Here is a 6,948-nt window from a genome sequence, read left to right as displayed (position 1 = left end):
CCCTTTTAAAACAGTCATAGAATATGTGTATATACCTCTTTCAACGTGAGTACTGTGTATAATGAGGAAAAATTAAGATTTCTGTGCTGCATTTGTTCCATAAGGTATCCTTTAAGCTTTAAAGCTCCAACTCCCATACTTACCACATCCACTTTGTGCATAATCTTACCATTTAAAACTGAAAAACGTAAGATTAAAACATTATAATGTGGAAAGTAAGTAATGAGATCGGATATATGAAGAACACCTGCTATACATTGTTGCAAAAAAATGGCGAAGCCTAGAGTACACTGGAGACTCAATGTTTCCAAATTCCTACACATACACATACAGACACAGATACAATCCATCTTTTAGAATATCAAAGAATGGAAGTAGATTCTTTTATTTACCATCTAAAAAACAAGAAAATAGATTGGAAAATCCAAAGTCATCAAATCAAATGCTATTGCAGTTGGTTACCATAAATGTTGATGCCCGCCCGGATGGAGAACCGTATTTGCTCCAACCAAGTTTGCAATAGCCAGAACCACCTTTTATGAGGATACATAAGAATAAGAAACTTAATAGTTTAGAATCAATATCAAGGAACAAACAGAATTCAACTAAAATAGTCATAATTAATAGTAGTTTAGGTTGAAGCATACACACCATCAATGATAATAGCTCCAGGAACCTGAGCTCGTTGCCCATAAATTTGCATAAATGATTGCATCTGAGAAGGATAACTTCTGCAGCAAAAATGAGAATTGAATTAATTAAACAGTTTATTTGACATTTGAATGTAATACCTTATTGCAATTTCAGCACACATATTTTCTCAATACAATTACATTTAAGAGGGATATCCCTAGGAATAACTTGTAACACGTAGCATATGAGAATTTTAATGTGAAAAATCCTTCTGTAATGAAATCATACAGTGCAAAAATTCATAAATAGCGAAAAAATGTACCTACACTTCTAAGAATTCAGATTTATTTGCAGAATTTGGATGAAATCTTGGTTGATGAGCTCCAAATGTTGTAAATCTATATGATTTCTCTTGAAAGTTGAAACTATAAACTAAAAGCACAGAGTGATGATTGAGTTAGATGAAGGTAGAAAAAGTCAGAAGTTTATAACTAAAATCACTGAAAAACTCCACATATTTCCTTTCTACCTCCAATCATCATATCCATTCCTCCACCACCAACACCAGCACCGCCATCATTGGTAGCAGCCTTACAACCTGTAGAGCCGGAACGACTGGACATCGCAGCCACCCTTATGGTGAAATCACTACTAGAAAAAGGTGGAGTTTCCTACAAAAATTTCCTAGGACCAAAAATTTCTCGCTACTTCCTACGCATTACCGATGAATTTCCGAGGAAAACGTCTTTCTGGCATTTCCTTAGAAGTTCGTCGGTAATAAGTAGGAAATACTGAGGAAATTTTCTTCCTCGGAAATCCCTCGGAAGTTCCTACGCTTTTCCTAGAAAATAAATATATATTCAACGTTCCTAGGTAGTTCCTCAGTAGTTTTTTTATTACCATTTTATTATTATAAACAATCCATATCATTTTTTTCAAGTATGCCAAAGAGCTTCACATTTACGTTATAAGTGTTTCGCTTAAGTGGTTCCTAGGAAGTTTCTCAGAACTTCCGAGGGATTTCCTAGGAAATTTCGAACCAATGCCTCCCACCAAACATGTGAAACATTTACCAATTGTCCTAGAAAGACCCTTAGAAGTTCCTACACATTTCCTACGAAATAAATATATATTTAAAGTTCCTAGGAAGTCTCTCAGAAGTTTCTACGCTTTTCCTAGGAAATAAATATATATTAAACGTACTTAGGTAGCTCCTTGGTAGTTTTTTTATTACCATTTTAATATTAAACAAATCATATCATTTTTTAGTATGCCAAAGAGCTTCACATTTACTTCGAAGTGTTTCGCTTAAGTGGTTCCTAGGAAGTTTCTCGGAAGTTCCTACGTTTTTCCTAGGAAACAAAGAAAAGTTTAATTCTTATTATCATATATTATTAATTATTATCATAAACATTCTTCTTATTATTATTATTACTATTATTGTTATTGTTATTATTAACAAGATTATTCTTTACATTATATATATATATATATATATATATATATATATATATATATATATATATATACTATTATAGTTTAATTATATGATATTGTTTTGGTTTTTTGTAACACCCAGTTCCAGGTATGCATTTAATTTGAGTCAACTTCATATTTTACTCTTGGACTCAACGAGTTGGAGGCCAACTCGTTGAGTAGGATCGACTCCGGGTCGGGGAACTAAGTGACCTACTCGACGAGTCGAAAGACCGACTCGGCGAGTAGGAGTTGTTTGATGGAAACCCTAATTTAAAGGGTTGTCTCCCTATTTAAAGAACTTAACACCCTGGTGGCCTCCCTTATCACTCCCTCAACGTCCAGAAAACCGTAACTCGCCACCTTGAGCCTTGTGAGTGTTTGAGTGCCATTTTTGAGTAATCTTGTGTAATTTGAAGCTTGTGGGAAGGAGAGGAAGAAGGAGGACTTCAAGAGAAGATTGTAGATCCAAGAACAACATGAGTTTCTCTTCACTTTCTGGTAATCAAGCTTCATACTTGACTTGTAGTTTCTTAGATCTCCTTGTGGTCATTTTTATGAAGTTTTGGGTCCAAGAAACTTGATCCTTGGGACTTGGACGTCCCAAGTCGATTTACACTCAGATCTGGAACCTTGGAGGGTCCTCATGGCATAAAGGTGCCATCTTTATGGCCATGAGAACCCCAAGTATGAAATAAACCCCAAGTATATAACTTGTTAAATAAAAATAATTCATGTATAATGAAGTTGAAAAGATATAGAAAAAAAATAACGACGTTTGAACATAAAAAAATGAAAAACATATTGTGTTCCTAGGAAATCGCTTGGAAATGCGTATGAAACACCGAGGGATTTCCAACGCAATACCAAATTTCTCACTAATCCCTTGGAAGTATGTAGGGATTTCCTAGGACCAAAACTCGTTATTTTTGTTTTTTTAGGTTTTAAACATTTTTTTTTCGTTCCATAATTTTGTACAACTTTGTTATACATTAAATACTTTTATCTTACAAATTTATACATATTATATGCATACACAACCACACATGTGTACACATACATATAGATTTACAATGATAAACAAATGTTTTATGTAAATGAGTTCTGATGGAGAGCACACATGTATGTATGTATATGTCATGTATAAATTGATCAAATAAAAGTAATTCATGTATAATGAAGTCGAACAAAATATAGAACGAAAAAACATCGTTTGAACATCAAAAAGTGAAAAACGAATTATGTTACTAGGAAATCTCTTGGAAATATGTAGGAAATACCGAGGGACTTCCTACACAATACAAAATTTGTCATTAATTCATTGGAAATGCGTAGTTATTTCCAAGGAATTTCCTAGGAACAAAACCCGTTTTTTATTTTTTCAAGGTTCAAACGTTGTTTTTTTGGTTTCATATTTCGTACAACTCAGTTATACAATAAATACTTTTATCGTACCAAGTTATACATATTATACACATACACATACATATAGATTTATAATGGTAAACAAATATTTTGAGTAATGGGTTCTGATGGTGTACACGCATGTATCTATGTATATATCATGTATAACTTGTTGAAATAAAAGTAATTCATGTATAATAACATTGAAAAAATATAGAACGAAAAAACGACGTTTGAACATAAAAAAATGAAAAACGGATTATGTTCTTAGGAAATCACTTGGAAATCCCTAGGAAATACCGAGGGATTTCCTACACAACATAAATTTTGTCACTAATCCCTTGGAAATACGTAGGCGTTTCCAAGAGATTTCCTAGGACCAAACTCGTTTTTTTGTTTTTTCAGGATTTAAACGTTGTTTTTTGTTCCATATTTTGTACATGTTTGTTATACATTAAATACTTTTATCTTACTCAAAGTGATATTAAATACATACATACATTTTTCACCTTTATAATTTATTACTCAAAGCATTCATTTTTTATTCAATATTTATATTTGCGTGTGTGTGTGGATAATAAGTATAACTTGGTAAGCTAAAAGTATTTTGTGTATACCAAAGTTGTACATAAAAGGAAACTATAAAAAATGGCATTTGAACCCTGAAAGATAAAAAAATAAATTATGTTCCTAGGAAATCCCTCGTAAGTTCTTATATATTTCCGAGGAAATTGAATATTATTTGTTATTTTTCTTTGAACACATATTTGGATATGAAATTATTATTATTATTATTATTATTATTATTATTAATAAGAACATTGTTGTTAATAACAAAAACTATAATAATAATAGTAAATATGGAAATATATAGTTTTTTTTTGGTTTGGTCCTCGGAAACGCGTCGGAACTTCCGAGGAAGTTCCGAGGAAATGAATATATATAAACATATGATCTGATTTTTAGGTTTTGTCTCTTTCTTTCTTCTTTGAGACGCCGACACAAGACAATCGGAAAATCGAAATCAACGGCGTCAGTTCTTCACGACTTCATGCTTCTGACTCCCGGCTTGCGGCTTCACTTCTTCGTCTTCACAAACTCTCTAGGAATCGAACGACGACCGAAGTCTGAAATCGGGACCATCGTGCCTCTCTCTAGCTATCGAACGACGGAAACCTGTAATCGACCATCGCCTTCACCCTCTGTTCCGTTTCGCCTGCTCCGTCCGCCTGCTGTCGTCTGACTGCCGACGACCTGATTTCAGATCCACAGCTCCACCTTTGGTAATCTAGACTTCTAATTTCTGCTTGGTATATGTTTTTAACAATCCATTTAGACTTCCGATTTTTGTTGTTGTTGATATGCAATGTGTATCATATTTTTGATTGGTCTATGTTTTTTTTTTTGTAATCTACACTACTGAAAGAGGGTGTTTAGTTGACAATATGATGTTCTGGTTTGATGTTGTTGCTGAATTCGGATTCCTTTGCTGATTTTCCGTCTCTCTTCGTTCTCCTCTCTTGTTTCTCAGGAAAGTAGCAATTCCTCAGTGTTGTTTCTTTCGTTTTTGCTTAGATATTTTAGGTTTGACAAGCATTATATACTCTTAAAGATCATTGTTTTTAAAGAAAATTTCAAAAGTTTTACCTGCGATAGTTTAACACATTTGAGATAGTAGGATTTTTGTACATTTTAGGTTTCAAATTCCTTTAGTTCCTATCATTTTCGATTATTTTTTTTGGTGGGGGAGGGGGAAGAAGATCAAATTTATACAATAAAGAGGGAGAGAAAGAAATTTAATTAAAACCAACATCATGTACTGTTTTCTTGCATGTGTACTATTTTCCCAATGTATATTATTTCACAATTTCTAGTTTAAGATCTTTGTTAAGGAAAACAAGTTATAAAGTCAAAGAGAATAATTAGCATAGCATGTCATTATTGGATCTTGAATTCATAATCACTCAAAACAAGGAAGTAATGTCATCAATCATTGATAACCTTCAAGTTAATATACTTATCTATTTACAAGTGGCTACATTCAATTGATATTTGCTTATGAGAGAACACTGATTAAGCTTTAAGCATAAGTGTATAACCTAACCTTCTGATTTACTTATTGTGTTAACACTTATATATATATATATATATATATATATATATATATATATATATATATATATATATATATATATAAGTAAACAAACTGTAGTATATATATAAACAAACTGTAGTACTAGAGATATTAACTGTTGGTAGATTACACATTAGAACTATATTAATCTCACATTTTATTTGTATTTGTGTAAATACAACCAATAAAATAGGTTTATTATAAGTAAAAGTAAGAAAGAGGAGGCATGAAAGACATGAGTATCTTTTTAAAGAAAGAAGTAAGAGGCATGAAAGACTTAGTTTAGGGTGTAGATCTGATGCTATATAATATATAAAAATGTTAATATATATTGTGTTACTTTTTTTGTGTTTACTAATGTATGTATAAATGTATTAATGTTTCTTTTAACATTTGTTTAGGTTCGGGAGTTGGAACATCGTCATGCCGAAATTGAAAGAAGGAAATTGTCGAATTTATGAGACGACCTGACTGTAATAACCCTCCCGACAATCCATCCAATGCTCCTTAGGTTATTTGTTGTAAATGTTTGTATGTTTTTAAACATTTATATTATGTTTGTGGTTTAGATGGATGTTAAAATTTGTAACTGAATGCTGCTTGTGTTATGTATTACTTTTATTTTTATTGTTTTTGTGTACGGATTTGTAACAAAATTTTGTTATTTTTATTAGATTTTTTCTGCAATTTAAGCAGAAAAAATTGGTTTTTTTATATATATTTAATTATTTTTATAGCTTCCTCGGAAAGTCATAGGAACTTTCTGTCACGAAAAGTGTCACCAAAACTGTCACCAAAAACTGTAAAAAAAGTACGGTCCTAGGAAATTTCTCGGAACATTTCCTAAGAAATTTCTCGGAAATATATTTCCTAGGAAATTTCTTGGAAATGTATATCCTAGAAAATTCCTCGGAAAATTATTTCCTAAGAAATTCCTCGGAAATATATTTCCTAGGAAACTTCTCGGAAAAATAGTCTCGGAAATTCCTCGGAACTACCAACAAACGTATCTCCTCGGAAATGCCTCGCAAATTTCCTCGAAAATCCCTTACAAAAGGTTTCCTAGGAGGGTTTTACCTACGCACAACTTTTCCTTGGTATTTCCTTGGAAACGCCGTTTTCCTAGGAATTTCCGAGGAAATTGTCCCTCGGAAAAGACGTGTTTTTTAGTAGTGAATAAAAGTATTGGAATTGAAGTCAGGGTTAAGAAAATACCTCTAAAGAATTTATCAAAAATATAAACTTCGAAGAGGGTGAAGACTTTCTTTGTAGTATCATACCCGTAAACAAACACGCCTCCG

General features: G+C 32.2%; 2 long non-coding RNA genes across 2 annotated transcripts; one reads left to right on the top strand and one right to left on the bottom strand.

Annotated features, from left to right (window-relative positions):
* Window positions 1-247: 247 nt before the first annotated feature.
* Window positions 248-733, bottom strand: LOC145104383 (uncharacterized). Its single transcript, XR_013707075.1, has 3 exons — window positions 652-733; window positions 463-533; window positions 248-315 (listed from the first exon to the last, which is right to left on the bottom strand). It is a non-coding gene; the product is annotated as an uncharacterized LOC145104383 (long non-coding RNA).
* Window positions 734-4,490: 3,757 nt separating this feature from the next.
* On the top strand, window positions 4,491-6,274 carry LOC145105102 (uncharacterized). Its single transcript, XR_013707246.1, has 2 exons — window positions 4,491-4,796; window positions 6,049-6,274. It is a non-coding gene; the product is annotated as an uncharacterized LOC145105102 (long non-coding RNA).
* The last annotated feature ends 674 nt before the right edge of the window (window positions 6,275-6,948 follow it).

This window comes from Lactuca virosa, chromosome 1 (assembly GCF_052849685.1).
Source record: "Lactuca virosa cultivar CGN04683 chromosome 1, Lactuca_virosa_CGN04683_v6, whole genome shotgun sequence".
NCBI lineage: Eukaryota > Viridiplantae > Streptophyta > Magnoliopsida > Asterales > Asteraceae > Lactuca > Lactuca virosa.
Note: the sequence above shows the minus strand (reverse complement) of the source record. Positions and strands in the feature narration are given on the sequence as shown.